This window comes from Pongo pygmaeus, chromosome 7 (genome assembly GCF_028885625.2).
Source record: "Pongo pygmaeus isolate AG05252 chromosome 7, NHGRI_mPonPyg2-v2.0_pri, whole genome shotgun sequence".
Lineage (NCBI taxonomy): Eukaryota > Metazoa > Chordata > Mammalia > Primates > Hominidae > Pongo > Pongo pygmaeus.
Genome location: NC_072380.2, coordinates 147,758,663 through 147,776,258, shown reverse-complemented (window position 1 = coordinate 147,776,258; position 17,596 = coordinate 147,758,663). Strand labels below are relative to the sequence as shown.

The following is a 17,596-nucleotide window of genomic DNA, read 5'->3' as shown; positions in this document are numbered from 1 at the left end:
AGACACATTTTCTTTCTTTTCATTGAGAAAGAAGCGGCAATTTGGGCCTTGGCTGGAATCAGGAGCCTCTCCGTTTACATGGCTGTTTGGATGGTAAATTTGGATCAAACTGCAAGGCCCTTGCAGGCTACCTCTTGAGTGAGTTGGGAGCTTAAGTGATCAAATGACTTCCAGGGGTGGATTTTCCCAGTTGACCAATGATGAAAGCCAAGCGCTTCCTGCAGTCACCCAGCAAAACTGCTGGAAAACAAAAAATCATATTCACTATTCTCATGTGCACAACCTCAGCTTCATTCAGGAAGCACTTACAAAGCTGACTCTTAATATATTCAAAGAACTAAGTACTGAAGGGAAACAAGAGGCTGTGATAGTACAGTAGAAAGGGTGTGCACTTGGAACCTAGAGTCTGGGTTTAAATTCTAGCCCTGCCACCTTGCCATAGAATGACCTTAGGTAAGTCACTCCAACCCTGAAGACCTAGTTCCCTCTTTGGCAAACTGAGTCGGGAAGATTTGGGCAGTCATAGTCAGATATTACATGTCATATGATTCTACTGGAACAGACCATAAACAAATGATATCCGCTCTCAACTCTGCTCTGCAGATCAATCACAATCTTGGAGGCAGCAGGTGAAACCAAGCAGGTTTGCTGGTGCTGATTTTATGTATTCTCATTTCATCAAGAGTTGTGTGTATGATAAAGAAGAACCTCTACCATACCGGATGTTTGTTTCCTTATCAGTTTTCTCTGACCATTTGCCAGCTGCCTTCTCTTCATTCAGGTTAACCATACCTGGTTCAGGTTAAATACACCTGTCTTAGGTTAACTAAGGAGGCCCTTTTATTCAGAAATATTTAAGAAAATAAAGAAATCATGGAGAATGACAGAAACCAAGCTAGAATGAAACATATACAATTTGCAAAACAGCTAAAATACAACATACCACCACATTAGGGATTTCAAAATATCAATACACAGAAGTATATTGGCAACATTTTGGAAACAGTTGAGAATGTTCATGGGATTCACTCCAGTGCCTTCTCCCTAGGAGTGGGGAAAGCCTCAGCTATGCAGGAAGATGGGAGATTTTTCTGTCCCTCTCCTGCCCAGCTGCTTTTCTTCATGCATCATGCCATGAACAAGGCAGATTGTTCTCCGAGAGATGGAGTCTTCTCAGAGACAGCATGGTGGTGAGGCAGCTAGGGGGGTTCGAAAGAACATGAGTGGGGAACTCAGACCAGGGTTTATATCGACATCACATCATCTGAGGTTGCGTGGCTCAACTTGAACCACAGTTATCACATTTATAAAACGAGAATAACCATATATAATTCATAGGGTGATAGAGATAACTCTAGGCAACACACTGGTAAAGCACTCAACACATAGAAGCTCCCAATATATGATGACGATTCTTATGATCTCTTAGTGGAGAGTCCTGCCAAGCATATGTTAGTCTAGTCAGGATGCTATATCAAAAATGCCATAGACTGAGTGGCTTAAACAACAAACATTTACCTCACACAGTTGTGAAGACTGAGGAATCCAAGTTCGAGGTGCTGGCAGACTTGGTGTCTAGTGAGGGCTTCCTGGTTGATAGATGGCCATCTTCTCCCTGTATTCTCACATGGAAAAAAAAAAAATGAGAGTTCTCTCTGGGGTCCTTTTTTCAAGGGTAATAATCCCATTCATGAGGGCTTCATCCTCATGACCTAAGCACCTCCCAGAGGCCCCACCTCCTAATAACATCACATTTGAAGTCAGGATTTCAACATTTGAATTTTGGGGGGACACAAACATTCAGTTCATTGCAAGGGGCTAAGTCTGGTCAGCTTTGCAGAGTCAGAAATCAGATTGTATCATCCCGTGGAGAGTTTAAACCACATACCTTGAAGCTGAAACAAACAAAAATGTTAATTTACTCATTTACACTGAGAAATCACTGCTCTGGTGTATTAGTTTCCAACAGCTGCTGTAACAAAACCACAAATTTAGTGGCTTACAACACCACCAGTGTATGATCTTACAGTTCAGCAGATCAGAAGTCTGGCATGGGTCTCACTGTTGGCAGGAAAATTACTTCTGGGGGCTCTAAGGCAGGATCCCTATTCTTTCTCCTCCAGCTTCTAGAGGCCTCCTGCATTGCCTGGTTCATGGCCCCTCCCTCCATCTTCAAAGCCAGTAACAGTGGGCTGAATCCTTCTCAGCTTACATCCTTCCAACCTCACTCTTCTTCTGCCTTCCTCTTCCACTTTTAAGGACCCCTGTGATTACCTTGAGCTCACCCAGATAATCTAGAATAACCTCCCTAATTTAAAGTCAGCTGATTAGAAACTATAATCCCATTTGCAACCTTAATTTGCCTTTGCCGTGTAACACAGCATAGTCACAGTTCCCGGGGATGAAGATGTGGACATCTTTGGTTCCACCTACCACACATGAGAACAAGAATACTTGAGTCCATTTCACCACTCCATGATTTCCCCGTAGGCAGGCTTACCCACAGGCTTGGTGAGCATGCAACTGGAGCCCAGGTGGTGTCAGGCTTACACAGTCAATGGTATCTACCTCCACCATGGGCATAACTTGACCAATGGACCCAGAAACCAGTATGACTCCCACCCTGATGAAAGCTGGATAGGGTCCTGGTGATATTTATCATCTGTGACTCTCTTTGCCATCCCTCCAAGTCCGACAAACCACCACTGACAACCACCAGCCAGTGCCAGCTTCTCATGGTCCCACTTTCTCTCTTTTTTTTTTTTTTTTTTGAGATGGAGTCTTGCGCTGTTGCCCAGGCTGGAGTGCAATGGTGCGATCCCCACTTTCTCTTTAAAGGTTAAACCTAAGTGTTAAGTGGCTGTGTACTAAATGTGTCCCCTGCCCCCTGCCAAAAATTGATATTTTGAAACTATAATTCTCAGTGTGGTGGTGTTTAGAGATGGGGTCTTTGGGTGGTAATTAGGTCATGATGGTGGAGCCCCAGGATGGAATTAGTGCCCTCATAGGAAGAGATAGGAGTTTACTTCCTCTCTCTGTGCTGTCCACCATGTGAGGACACAGCAAGACGACAGCCGTCAAAAAACCACAAAAAGAGCCCCCAACAGAACTCAATCACACTGACACTCTGATCTAGAACTTCCTAGGCTCTGAAACTGTGAGAAATATTCTCTGTTGTTTAAGCCAGCCAGTCTATGATGATGTGTTATAGCTGCCCTGGCCAATCAAGACAGGTGGCCTGAATGTCTTCATGCTAAAACCGCTACATTTTGCACCACTCCTTTCTGATCCATTAAGTGTGGAATTTAAAGTTCAACTCTCCATGTGTAGATGTATGTTTCCCGATTCTTAGGAAACTTCTAACTATGACCCCAACTCCCCACAAAATCATTGATTCAATCCCGTGCATACTCATGGGAGACTTCTTTGTGTCAAGCACAGTGATATATCGGGGGTGAATCAGACGTGGCCCCATCCCTCAAAAAGCTCACCCTGCTTTGAGCCACATAGGACTGCACGACACTGATCATACAGGACACACCATACCACAATCTTCAAGAGGGGAGAGACAACTGTAAGCGAGGGTGAGCAGGGAAGAGCCACTAACGCCGCGACGTGGCCATTTCAACACTAATTGAGTCATTTGACTGTGGAAGGCTTTGTACTGTGACCCATTTTTATAATGCCCAGATTTCAATTGTAGGCAATTTTCCCTTAATTTTGAATATGAACTAAATGGATAAGGACAAATGGTTTGTTCTTAGGATCATACAATAGGTATGAAACCATATGCTATATTTTTTCAGTTGCCAAGTTCTTAATTATGTTCTTTACGTTGTACATAACGATGAGTATCTATTGTGTTTTTTTAGGATCACTAGGCAGGTATTATCTTTTATCAGGTACCAACAACAGCTGACATTTACTGAGTGCTTACTTCTTGCCGGACGCTGTGCCTACCATTTTACATGTCTCTCATCACTCAATCTTCACAACAATGCTATGAGGTTGTGCTGTTATCTTGACTTTGCATATGAGAAAAACCTTGCTTACAGAGATCAAATAAATTTTCCAAGACCACATAGCTGGTCAAGGGTAGAGTCCAAATTTGAACCCAGGGAGTCCAACATCAGAGGCTCTGAACTTACAGACTTTGCAAACCCCATGCATCACTTACCCTTAAATATAGGGTCTTACTAACAAAAGATAAACTAGAATATTTAAAAAAAAGAGAGATACGTCAGCAAGGAGGGCTACTTGGAGAAAGTAGTCTGAAGAACAATAAGGCCAGGTGCGGCGGTTCACACCTGTATTCCCAGCACTTTGGGAGGCCTAGATGGGTGAATCACCTGAGGTTGGGAGTTCAAGATCAGCCTAGCCAACATGGTGAAACCCCGTCTCTACTAAAAACACAAAAATCAGCCAGGGGTGGTGGCATTTGCCTGTAATCCCAGCTACTCAGGAGGCTGAGGCAGGAGAATCACTTGAACCCGGCAGGTGGAGGTCGCAGTGAGCCGAGATTGTGCCACTGCACTACAGCCTAGGCAACAAAACAAGACTCTGTCTCAAAAAAAAAAAAAAAAAAAAAAAGTAGGCTTTTTACAGGAGGATTTGCACTACAAGTAGAAGAGACAGTAATCATAGTCTGCATTTGTTTATTTATTCATTCATTTATTTTAATTAATTTTTTTTTTTTGGAGACAGAGTCTCACTCTGTCACCCAGGCTAGAGTGCACTGGTGCAATCTTGGCTCATTGCAACCTCTGCCTCCTGGGCTCAATCAATTCTCATGCCTCAGCCTCCCAAGTAGCTGGGACTAAAGGTGCACACCATGATGTTGGCTAATTTTTGTATTTTTAGTAGAGATGGGGTTTCACCATGTTGCCCAGACTGGTCTCAAACTCCTGAGCTCAGGCAATCCACCTTCCTTGGCATCCCAAAGTACTAGCATTACAGGTGTGAGCCACTGTGCCCAGCCATAATCTGCTTTTTAAAATCGTGGTTAAAATACATATAACATAAAATTTACCATCTTAGCCATTTTTAAATGCACAGTAAATAAATTCACATGGTTGTGCAATCACCACCATCCTTTTCCAGAACTTTTTTCATCTTACAAAACTGAAACTGTACCCATTAAACAATAACTCCCTACTCCTCTCCCCTCCAGCCCCTGGCAACCACCATGCTACTTTCTGTTTCTATGAATTTCACTACACTAGATACCTCATAGAGTGGAATCATACAGTACATGTATTTTTGTTGCTGGCTTATTTTACTTAGTATAATGTCCTCAAGATTCATTCACATTGCAGCATGTGTCAGAACTGTCTTCCTTTTTAAGGCTGAATAATATTCCATTGCATGTGGATGTCACATTTTGGTTATTTGCTCACCTGCTGATGGACACTTGGGTTGCTTCCACCTTTTAGCTGTTGTAAATAATGCTGCTGTGAACATTCATGCACAGACTTTTTTTGAGATCGTGCTTTCAATTATTTAGGGTATATACCCAGAAGTGGAATTCCTTGATCATACAGTAATTCTATTTCTAATTTTTTTAGTAACCTCCATATTGTTTTCCACAGCAGTTGCACCATTTTACAGTCTCACCAACAGTGCCCAAGGGTTCCAATTTCTCCACATCCTCTCCAACATTTGTTATTTTCTGTTTTGTTTTTTTTTTAATGGTAGCCATTCTAATGATTGCAAAGTGGTATCTCATTGTAGCTTTGATTTATATTTCCCTAATGATTAGTGATGTCGAGCATCTTTTCAGGAGCTTTTTGGCCATTAGCAATCATAATATTGACGTCCTCACCAATGTCTACAATGAAAATACTGATTAGACACATACCCTCATTCAGGGCTCCTTTGAGGATTAAATGAGAAAGTAAGCATGGAAAAACTAATATGATACCCGGCAAGAAATGGGTATGCAATGAATGGTAACACTGTATCCGTTATCTATTGACAGCACAGTGCTGCATAAAAATCACCTAAACTCAGCAGCTTAAAAACAACCACCACCTATTACTGTTCACAAACTTATGAGGTAGCTGATGATTCTAGTCTTGACTGGGCTTTCTCATACATCTACAGTCAGCTGCAGGTTGGACAGGCAGCTCTGATTTTGGTCAGACTCTTTCTCACCTTTGGAGTTTGACTGGCTCTAAGCTGGTCTAAGTTTCAGCTGGAATGGCTCAGCTCTCCTTTACATGTCTCTCACTTTCTCTCACAGTAGATTAGCCCAGGCATGGCCTCAGGGCAATGTTAGGGGCCCAGCAGAAACCTGCAAGCACATTTCTGCTAATGTTAAGTTTGCCACTTCCCACTGGCTAAAACAAGAGTGGTAAGAAGAATTCTAAGATGAGCCCCTAATGAGTCACACCCATGTATAATCCCCTACCCATGGATACAGGTGGAACCTAGGTCTTGCTTCTGGCCAATAGAATACAAGGGGCCCTTCAAAAAGTTTATGCACATGGCATATTTAAGAAAACTATGTGTGGATTTCAAAATTTTTGCACCATAATGAAACCATACTACCTTGTTATAACATGTGAACAGGATTTAATTTGAGGCCCTAAGAAGGATAAAACATCAGTTTGAAAAGAGCCCCTATCAGAGCAACATGAATTCTGCTAAAAATGAAGCAGGAACAAACACCAAATTTACAGTGAAGCTTGGATGAAAGAATGGTGAAATCACTGATGTTTTACGAAAAGTTATGGGGGCAATGCCCCTAAGAAATCAGCAAATTACAAATGGATAACTTGTTTTAAGAAGGGACGAGATGATGTTGAAAATGAAAGACCACAGTGGGAGACCATCCACATCAATTCGTGAGGAATAAATTAATCTTGTTCATATCCTAATTGAAGAGAACCAACAATTAACACTAGAAACAATGGCCAACACCATACATATCTCAGTTGGTTTGACTTACACAATTTTGACTGAAAAATTAAAGTTGAACAAACTTTCCATTCAATAGGTGCTAAAACTGTTGCACTCAGATCAACTGCAGACAAGAGGAAAACTTTCAATGGAAATTTTAAACATCTGGGATCAAGATGCTAAAGCTGGCTGGATAAAGTGGCTCACGCCTGTAATCCCAGCACTCTGGGAGGCTGAGACACCAGATCACTTGAGACCAGGAGTTTGAGACAAGCCTAGATAACATAGTAAGACCTTGTCTCTACAAAAAGTAAACAAAATTAGCCAGATGTGGTGGTGCATAACTGTAGTACAGCTACTCAGGAGGCTGAAGTGCGAGTATGGTTTGAGCCTCAGAGGTTGTGGCTGCAGTGAGCCAAGATCATACCACTGCACTTCAGCCTGGGTGACAGAGCAAGATCCTGTTCCAGGAAAAAAAAAAAAAAAAAAAGACCCTAAAGCATTTATTTAAAGAATCTTAACAGGAAATGAAACATGGCTTTACCAGTACAATCCTGAAGACAAAATACAATCAAAGCCATGGCTACCAAGAGATGAAAGTTTACAGTCAAAGCAAAAGTGGAGGGGTCAAGACCAAGGGTCATGGCAACAGTTCTGGGGGATGCTCAAGGAATTTTGCTTGACTTTCTGGAGGACCAAGGAGCAATAACATGTGCTTATTTTGAGAGTGTTTTGAGAAAGTTAGCCAAAGCTTTAGCAGAAAAATGCCTGGGAATGCTTCACCAGAGAGTCTTTCAACAGCGCTGCTTCTCATTCTTCTCATCAACCAAGGAAAATTTTGCAAGAGTTTTGAAGGGAAATCACTAGGCATTCACCTTACACTCCTGATCTGACTTCTTCTGACTTCTTTTTTGTATCCTAATCTTTAAAAAAATCCTTAAATGGCATCCATTTTTCTTCAGTTAATAATGTTAAAAGACTGCATTGACATGGTTAAATTCCCAGGACCCTCAGTTCTTTAGGGATGAACTAAATGACTCTTTTTTTTTTTGAGACGGGGACTTGCTCTGTCACCCAGGCTGGAGTGCAGTGGTGTGATCTCGGCTCACTGTAACCTCTGCCTCCCAGGTTCACGCCATTCTCCTGTCTCAGCCTCCTGAGTAACTGGGACTACAGGCACCCACCACCACACCCGGCTAATTTTTTGCATTTTTAGTAGAGATGGGGTTTCACCGTGTTAGCCGGGATGGTCTCTATCTCCTGATCTTGTGATCTGCCCCACCTGGGCCTCCCAAAGTGCTGAGATAACAGGTGTGAGCCACCACGCCCAGCCATGACTTTTATAATCACTTACAAAGGTGTCTTGAACTTGATGGAACTTGTGTTGGCAAATAAAGTTTATATTTTTAAATTTGTATCTTTTAATTCCATTTTTCTGTGAACTTTTGGAAGTCCCCTCATATGGTATATAGGTGTTGGAATAGTCATTGTCATGATCTCATTATGTTCTGTAAGACTCCATCATAGCGAACGTAAATAAGAGATTCTTCTGCTGACCTTGAATAAGTGAGCTGTCACAGTGTAAGAGGGCTGTGTGGCAAGGAACAGCCAGTGACATCTAAGAGCTGAGAGTTGTCCCCAGCTACCAGCCAACAAGAAAATGAGGACCTTAGTGCTATGACTGCAAGGAACTAACTTCTGTCAACAAATGATGTGACCTTGGAAGAGGAACCTGAGCTGCAGAAAGGAAGGCAGCACAGCTGATTCCTTGATTGCAGCCTCGTGAGACCCTAAATAAAGGGCCCCTTTAACCCTGCTCAGATTCCTGACCCACAGAAACTGTGGGAAATAAGAAAGATACATTGTTTTAGGCTGGTAAGAGCGTAGTAATGTGTTACACAACATAGACATCTAATACAGCAGTTGACACTGTTAATCCCAGAGTCAGCATGGGACAGCATTACCAAAAAGTAGAATAAAAAGAGGCATGAATAATCGGGGCTATTAATACAATCAATCCATCATACTCTCTAAGCGCTGGGGGTGGGCGCATCCCTTTGTTAAAATAGCACTGCACCATCATGTTTATATGCTCTACAGACTTGGCGTCTCTGTTCTGTTTCTTATATTCCAGCACTCATAAATAACCTGACTATGACAACTGCAGACTCAAAAAAGGAGTGATCTTAGAAACAGAGTCAGTATACTGCACAGGAGCAAGAGCTCTTGAGCCAGATATCATGGGTTCAATTCCCAGCTCTCACACTTATCAGCTGTGTGACTCCGGACAAGTTCCTTATTCTCCCTGTGCCTTAATGGTATCAATGAAAAAAATATTATAATACTATCCACTGTCAGGGTTTTTGTGGAAATTACATAAGTTAATTTAATATATGTAAAACACTTAGAACAGTGCATGGCACACTGTAAATACTACATTTGCCACATTATTCTAATTATTTTCAAATGATTAGCCAATATAACAATTACAGTCCCTCCAACAGAATATTCAAGTAAGGAGAGACGCTATTCCTTGATACTACAGATGAACACACATATTCTTTATGCACTTCAAAATACAAGACATGGCTGGGCATGGTGGCTCATGCCTGTAATCCCAGCACTTTGGGAGGTTGAGGTGGGTGGATCACGAGGTCAGGAGATTGAGACCATCGCGGCTAACTCGGTGAAACTCTGTCTCTACTAAAAAACAAAAAATTAGCCAGGCGTGGTGGTGGGCGCCTGTAGTCCCAGCTACTCGGGAAGCTGAGGCAGGAGAATGGCATGAACCTGGGAAGCAGTGAGCCGAGATCGCGCCACTGCACTCCAGCCTGAGCAAAAGGGCAAGACTCCATCTCAAAAAAAAAAACACAAGACATATAGAAAAATATACAACTAAATTACTTGCCCCTAAAATATATAACCAATAAAATGTCTTATAGAAAAGAACAAAAAATAAACAAGAACCTACACCATTTTTACAGTGAAATTTTTTTAGTACTGCAAGCCTCATAGAACAATCCTATTTTATTGAGATTTTGGAACGTATCATGAAGACTTACTAACAAATTCTAGTTCTTGCCCTTTCATTTCCAAGGAATATATCATTTACAACATAGTCTTTATAATGCTTGTAATAGAGCACACAATTGCCTCATCTTTGTAAGTCAAGGTGGGAGTTCTGCATTTTTCCCTTGGAATTAGGACAAGCAGTCAGGCTTTGGAAGGACGGGCAGTGCTCTTGGAGTCAAAGAAACTGGAGTCCTTCAGGCTCTACCACTTGCAACTTGAGGGAACTTCGAAACATGGTCAAAGCTGCCTGAGCCTCAGTTTCCCTGATAACATTAACACACCCTGCTTCACAAGATAAGAATAAAGTCCAGAGGAGGCAAAAGGAGGCAAATGGGGCTTTTTAAAACAGCGTGTCTAGTTAGGGTCCTATCAGGAGACAGAAACTCTACCAGTTATTTTAACAGAGAGACCTTGATACAAAGAATCATTAACCAAGTACTGGATAGAAAAAAAGGGGGAGCACTAAGGAGTACAACAGCAGCAACTGTCAAAGCAGCTCCCAACCCAAGGGCTAGGAAACAGAAGAAAAGATCGGGATTATTAGACTGTAGAATCTCTGAGGAGGGAGGCCCTCTGGAGCTTGAATGCAGATGTCTAAAGAAGGGGCTCCAGTTGGTAGGTACTGGGGGTGCAAGGAGGCTGATCCCAGGAGTGTGCAACGCCTGCAACCTGAAACCAAGGGGACTCTGGAATCCACTATTGCTGCTGGGGTCATTCTTGGACAGAGGATGCAGAGATGCCCGAGGCTTTCTTCCTCTCTCACACCCCCATCCAAGAACCTAAATTCAGAGCCAGTGGACAGGGTAGAAATGTGGTTTGCAGAGTGCCAGCCCCAGCATCATAAATCAGAGTAGCAAAGGGTGGGTTTGGAGCTGAGTCAGTAACTCAATGTCCAACAGAAAAAGATAAAGTACTAAACCTGTAGCCAGAGCCAGGTGTGGTGGCGTGCTACTTGGGAGACTGAGGCAGGAGGATCGCTTAACACAATAACCTCATTTTCACAAGTCAAGGTGGGAACTCTGCATTTTTCCCTTGTGATTAGGACAGGCAGTCAGGCTTTGGAAGGACAGGCAGTGCCTTGGAGTCAAAGAATCTGAAGTCATTCAGGCTGCACCACTTGTGACTTGAGGAAACTTTGAAACATGGCCAAAGAGCCCAGGAGATCAGGGATATAACACACTATGAGTGCACCTGTGAATAGCCACTGCACTCCAGCCTGGGCAACATGGTGAGACTCTATCCCTAAAAACATTTAAACACATGGTCAGCAATCTCCTGGTTACAGTGGCAAGCCTCTGCTCTCTGGGCCACAATTTTATCTGTAAAACTGGAACACTGGACTTAGGCACTAGATGATTCATCTCTAACACTGGAGCTTCTGAGAGTGTGACCCTTAATAAGAACTTCAACAGGCTTCCAGGTTCCCCTTCTGGAAGGGAGCCTTTCTCTGGTTTATTTTTCTTTAAAAGAGAAAGAGAAAGAGAATGAGAAAAAGAAAGGCACACAAATGGGTTTCCTGGAAAGTGAGCTTGGACTGGAAGAGTCCACAGGTTCTTTGGATCTCAGGAACCAAAGACAGATCCCATGATTTCCAGGTGTGGGGATCACAGGAAGGGGCCTGGCCAGCCTGGGGATAATCTCCGGGTCTTGTGTGGACGTGCCAGGCTTTCTCAGGGGCTGACCTCTGAAGTCCTCACCTGGACCACTGGTGCCCAACTGTTGTGCTCGTCCATGCTAGCTTCTGACTCTGCCCCCCACAAAATCCAGCCACATGGACCTCCTGCCTCTTCCTCACACTCACGGAGCTCCCACCCACCTCAGCGCCTTTGCACAAACCTTCTTCTTTCTGTGTGGAATGCCCTGTGTCAGATCTTTGCAAGCCTCTCTTATAATTCAGGTCTCAGTTCAAATCACCGTTTCTCTGACAGACACCCACCCCTGCCTTCCACCTCTTTGCTACTCTCTGACATTTGACCTTGCTTCCTCTCCTTCATAGTAAATATCACCATTTTACATTTATGTAGTTGTTCACTTGTTCACCTTCTATTTTTCCCACGTAGGATTAAGACACTGAAAGTGAGCCAGGCATGGTGGCTCATGCCTTTAATCCCAGCACTTTAGGAGACTGAGGCAGGCAGATCACCTGAGGTCAGGAGTTCGAGACCAGCCTGACCAACATAGAGAAATCCTGTCTCTACTAAAAATACAAAATTAGCCGGGTATAGTGGCAGGCCCCTGCAATCCCAGCTACTCGGGAGGCTGAGGCAGGAGAATTGCTTGAACGCGAGAGGCAGAGGTTGTGGTGAGCCGAGATTGTGCCGTTGCACTCCAGCCTGGGCAACAAGGGCGAAACTCTGTCTCAAAAAAAATAAAAATAAAAATAAAAATAAATTTTAAAAAAAGACACTGTGCGTGGCAACCTTATCTGTCTTGTTCACAATTCACCGTGTATCTTGTTCACCACATCCAGTACTATGCCTGACCCATGATAGGTGCTCAAGAAATACTTATGGAATGAATGGATGAATAAGTAACATACTTTCAACTGCTCGAAGGTGGGCTCTGAGCCCTGACTTTTGAATTCCTGAGAGCATGTAGCAAGGCATTGAGTACACACATGGCACTTAATAAATTCCTATTGAAGTATTCCATCCAGCAGCTCTCTCTGTGCCCCTGGAACGATGTCGATCCCTTCACAACTTCAGACCAGCCACTCGCTTTGGGAATGGGGGAGGAACAACGAGACCTAATCTCCAGGTTAGGGAAGACATCTAACCTGCAGTCCGGTGGTTCTTACACACGAGTTCACGTAGAGTCACCTGAAAGGCTGGTTCAAACAGAAATTGCTGGGCCCCACCCTCAGGGTTTCTGATTCAGTAGGTCTGGGGTGGGACTCAAGAATTTGCGTTGTAAACAAGTCCCCAGGGATGCTGATGCTGCTAGTCCGGGGACCACACTTGGAGAATCACTATTTTACAGCTCACCAGGTAATTACAGGGGCAGCCAGAGTTGAGAAACACTGCTGCAATTTGCACCTCACAGAATTGTTATAGAGATCAAATGTAATTATCAGGCAAAGTGTGTAGTGCCATGCCTGGTACCCAGTTAGTGCCAAATGGTGTTCCCTCGCACCCTTACCTCTTACCTGGAAAGCCAAACAGCCTCCTAGCCATCTCTTTGCCTCCACTTTCTTTTTTATTTTCCTTTCTTTTTCTTTTCTTGAGACAGAGTCTCACTCTGTCCCCTAAGCTGGAGTGCAGTGGTGTGATCTCGGCTCACTGCAACCTCCACTTGCCAGATTCAAGTAATTCTCATGCCTCAGCCTCCCGAGTTGCTGGGATTACAGGCATGTGCCACCATGCCCAGCTAATTTTTGTATTTTTAGTAGAGACAGGGTTTTTCCATGTTGGCCAGGCTGGTCTCAAACTCCTGGACTCAAGTGATCTGCCCACCTCGGCCTCCCAAAGTGCTGGGATTACAGGCATGAGCCACCGTGCCCACTGCCTCTACTTTCCTGTGTGCAATCAATTTCCTCACAACACCTCCAGAAACATAATCCTTAAATGCAAATCTGACATAACTGCTCTCTTTAAAACACTGCAATGCTTCCCTAATGCCTATAGATTGAATCCAAATGGAATTCATGAAATAGAAGGCTTTTCACAATTTACACCCTTATTCTTCTTCTCAATAACTCTTACCCAACCAACCCTAATTTGTTGAGAGAAACCTGTTGTGGTATTATCTATCAAGTATTCAGACTGGTATAGGGGAAAGGAATGGAAGCTGTGTGGTTAGGTGGCTGTGATTCACATTCTAGCTCTGCCCTGTCTTGCTGTGTGACCTGGAACAGGTTAGTTCGCCTCTCTGTCCTCCGTGTCTTCAGTCATGAAGGAAGAAGAAGAGCAATCCTTTCCTGGTGCGTTGTTAAGTGAAATAATCTATGAAAAGCACTTAGCACAGGACCCAGCATGCGCTAAGTATTCAGTAAAATGTTACTATCAGAAAGTGCTAGAAACGGAAAAGATAAAAATGACCACTGATGTTATCAGCAAAGTACAGGAGAAGACTCTAGGTGGAGATGAGATGGTGGAAAGATCCATGCCTCAGAGTGGATTAGGGGCCTTCATCTTCCTTCTCTTGGCTGTTACATACACCCCATCCCAGGACAGAGTATCTTCATATACTTTTCCTCCTAGATCTCTCTTGTTCTCTAGACTATGATCTCCTTGTGGCCAGGGACTATGTCTTACTCACCCAAAGGAAGGAAATTTCAAAGAGCTCTCCTGTATGCGAGAGACCACACTCTTTCTTTAGCTCCAGGGAATGAAAACAAACAAGATGGTTGTCACGGTCGGGGGGAAGGGGGACCTAGGAAGAGTCATCCCCAGCAAACCTACTCTCCTTTCCCACAACTTGAGTGGTCTTCTCCCTATTGGCCATGCCTCCATGAGACCCCTGAAGATGAGTGCCCAGTGTGGAACCTGAGAAAGCCTTGCCTCTACCCTCAGCCAGAATTTTCCCTACTCCCTTCCCCTCTCAAGCTCTCCATCACATTTCTTTTTTTATTTCAGACAGGGTCTTGCTCTGCTGCTCAGACTGGAGTGCAGTGGTGCGATTATGCTCACTGCAGCCTTGACCTCCTGGGCACAGACAATCCTCCTACCTCAGCCTCCCAAGTAGCTGGGACCACAGATGCATGCCACAAGGCCTGGCTAATTTTTGTATTTTTTGTAGAGACGAGGACTCACTATGTTGCCCAGGCTGGCTTCAGAGCATTTCTTATTTACACATCTCCCGTCCTAGAGTTTAGGCTCTCTCTATGAAGTGCTATTAAGATAATGTTATCCATCCTTATAACTAGACATAAACAGAAATAAAACAAAAGCAGTACAAGAAAACACAGAGTATTGGTACATAATTCAATATAAGGACAAGCTTGCAAACTGCTAAAGCTGTCAACCGAAGCAAGGGTTGTTGTGGAGGGAGTGAGCCCCTGCATTTGGAGTCTGCAAGTAGAAGCTGCAACCACCTATTCAGAAAGCTCTGCAGTGTCTTCTGCAGTCAGATGTGAAGTTGGACTAAGTACTGGATGTCTTCTCTGGGCTCTTCCCAGTAAAATATCCTGTGTACCAGGGTGAAGAGTTCCCTCTCTGAATTTCCAGTTCTCTTATCCACACAGAAAGGGGGAGAGAGACCTGGGAAGCAGCCATCCCAAGTCAGAGGATCCCCAGCCTGGTCTGCTCCACTGTCCCTGGACACTGCATGCTGGTCGGCTCCTTGGGCCTGGCTGACGCTCACTCAGGACACACTCCTAGGCCGGCTCCATAGAAATGCCAGGTATGTAATCTCTTAATTGGAAACTTGGCAGAGAATAAGGGCAATTCATTGGCTCCACTGCCTATGCCTACAGGTAGGCAGGCAGGGGAGAAAAAGAGTATCTGGCCAGAGCAAGGAATGCCAATTTCCACTTGGCAAAGGGGGCAGATATTTCAGAGAGGACCACGGAGCAATTCTAACCAGCTATCACAAAAGCCAGGCATTGTTCTAACCCTTTGCCCCCATGTGAACCCTCTTGTCTAGCCAGGCCAGTCTGACCTGTCCCCTGAACATGCCATGCTTACCTCTGCCTCCGCCCATGCACACGCCGTTCCCTCACCTGCAATGCTAACAACCCACCCACATCCTATCCATCCTCCAAGCCCCAGCTAGAGGCCAGCTCCTTTCTGAAACCACCCAGGCCCATCAGACCACAGGGGTCTCTGCAACTCCAAGACCACCTACTGACTATGGTAATAAGAACAACCACAGCTGTCATTTGTTAAGCTCTTAGTACGTGACAGATGGCAACGTGGTGGACTCTTTACACACATCTTGCCCATTCTCAAAACAAACATGCGAGGAAGGGAGGACGAGTGTCCCACTTAAGAGACTTCACTATTTGCTAAGCCAGTACATGGCAAAGCCAGGGCTTCCTGGCCCCAAATCCCGTACTCTTTCTATGCCAAAATCAAATGTAATTTTTTTTTCTTATAGGCTCCCCTTGCCCATCGGAAAGAGCACAAGCTTCTTGAGACCTACGATTATGTCTTCTTGTCATCCACTGTCCCACAAACTGCTTAAAGTCAGGTATGGGTAAAATTTCACCTATAAAATTTCCCTTGCACCTGATCTATTTCAGATTAGATTTCTTGACACCAAAGAGTCATAGAAAATACAATTTGGAGGTTTACTTCTTACTGTACAGCCATAGATTCTTGAGCAAGAGTGGGCCTCAAATGGTCAACTACATTGGGTAATAAGGCTACAGCCTGGGCACTCTCATATGAAGGAACAGCTGTGTCTGTACAAATGTCCAGCCCAGGCATTTGATGGACTTAGGGAAATAAATGAAATCTTCTCAAACTCTTTTGGGAAAGGTATAGAGATATATATTTAGAAGGCATGTTATGCAAGAACTCTCAGGGCAGCTGGACCATGAGAAAACATCATTTTAGTGCTGTTCAGACTGCAAGTCATGCAATTAGCCAGACAATGTTGTTCCTCTCACTGCTCCGTCCCACTCTGTGCCAGCCCCACCCTGTGATTGCTCCATACCAAGCCTGTCCAGCATTTTAATTAAGAATCTTGGAATGTTTTGCCTCTGTGATGCACCCAGCATTATGCCTGACACATGTTAGGGCCCAGTTGGAGGAACATATTGGCATTCATGTAAAGACACCTAGACACCTTGAAGAGCATCTAGAACAAGGTCTAGAAACTCCAAGGTCTCCAGGGCCTGGTGGGGTTATATAGAAGAGCGAAAAACCACCATACAAGTTCAGTGATGACTGGCAGCTAACTGCAACCTGCGCCTCAGTGAGACCACACAGAGTAATGGGAGCCTCGCAGTGGACAGCACCAGGGCTATCCCTAGCTAAGGACACAGTGGCTCCTCTGTCTGCCTGGCAGCTACCAGATAAAGCCAGGCCCAGAGTTGTTGGCCTGACTTCAGGGAAATTTTCAGGGAAGCCATAAATCCTCATTTTTTGTGTGAAATCTGCCAATTGTTTTATATAATTTATTTTTTTTTTTTTTTTTTTTTTTTTTAGACAGGGTCTAGCTCTGTCACCCAGGCTGGAGTGCAGAAGCAAGATCTCAGCTCACTGCAACATCTGCCTCTCAGGCTCTAATGATGCTTTCACCTCAGCCTCCTAAGTAGCTGGGACTACAGGTGTGTACCACCACGGCCGGCTAATTTGTATATTTTTTGTAGAGATCATGTTGCCCATGCTGGTCTCAAACTTGTGAGCACAACTGATTCGCCCACCTCAGCCTCCCAAAGTGCTGGGATTACAGGTGTGAACCACCATGCCTAGCCAAAATCTGCCCATGTTTTAATATTGGCAACTATTTAAACCATTTTGTAAATGTTGCCTGGGTCAAACATATCTGACTGTGGGTCAGATCCTGCCTGAACATGGCCAGTTCGTGACCCTTCCATAGATGCAGGACCTGAGTCCGGAGAGATGAGATAATCTGCTAGGCCCACAGCACATGATCACCAGGGCAGCACAGGGACCGGAGCTCCCGCTGCCAGGCCAGGCCACTTTCCACTCCAGCCCTTGTTCTGCAGCATCTCAGC

General features: G+C 44.2%; 1 long non-coding RNA gene across 1 annotated transcript in view; it reads right to left on the bottom strand.

Annotated features, from left to right (window-relative positions):
* Window positions 1–897: 897 nt before the first annotated feature.
* The window catches only part of LOC129041975 (uncharacterized), a 31,909-nt gene continuing 15,210 nt past the window's right edge, over window positions 898–17,596 (bottom strand). Inside the window, exons 2-3 of the long non-coding RNA XR_008504033.1 lie at window positions 1,519–1,615; window positions 898–1,199 (exon numbers count right to left, since the gene is read on the bottom strand). This is a non-coding gene — a long non-coding RNA (uncharacterized LOC129041975). The remainder of the gene's footprint in view (window positions 1,200–1,518; window positions 1,616–17,596) is intronic.